The sequence below is a fragment of the Echinops telfairi genome, unplaced genomic scaffold (assembly GCF_000313985.2).
Source record: "Echinops telfairi isolate 266 unplaced genomic scaffold, ASM31398v2 ScPeMD7_2;HRSCAF=8, whole genome shotgun sequence".
NCBI lineage: Eukaryota > Metazoa > Chordata > Mammalia > Afrosoricida > Tenrecidae > Echinops > Echinops telfairi.
In genome coordinates this window covers 66,426,019-66,426,420 of record NW_022103898.1, presented here as the reverse complement: position 1 = coordinate 66,426,420, position 402 = coordinate 66,426,019, and positions in this window count along the sequence as shown.

Sequence of the window (402 nt, the reverse complement as noted above, 5' to 3'; positions counted from 1 at the left end):
ATGTTTTGAGAATGATGAGGGCAAAAATGTACAAATGTGCTTGACACAATGGGTGTATGTGTGAATTGTGATAAGCCTTGTACGAGCCTCCAATAAAATGATTAAAAAACACAAACAGGAAACAAGCAAACTAACAGAAAAACTAACAACAATGACAAGACAAAACCTATTAAAATCTTAATTGAAAAGAAAGTGAAAAAATATTAAAAAAGGAAACAACTTTAAAATGGGTCCAAAGGGAGATGAAATGAGAAGGTGCTGCATTTAACCTGATAGCACTGTGGAGGGGGTGGACATCAGTGGTGGTGGTATTGTTAGAGGTTTTAGTTAGCGCATTGTTACTAAGTGATCTGTTTATTACCCACTCAATTTGTCAGAGGCAAAAGAAAAATACAGTTTCTT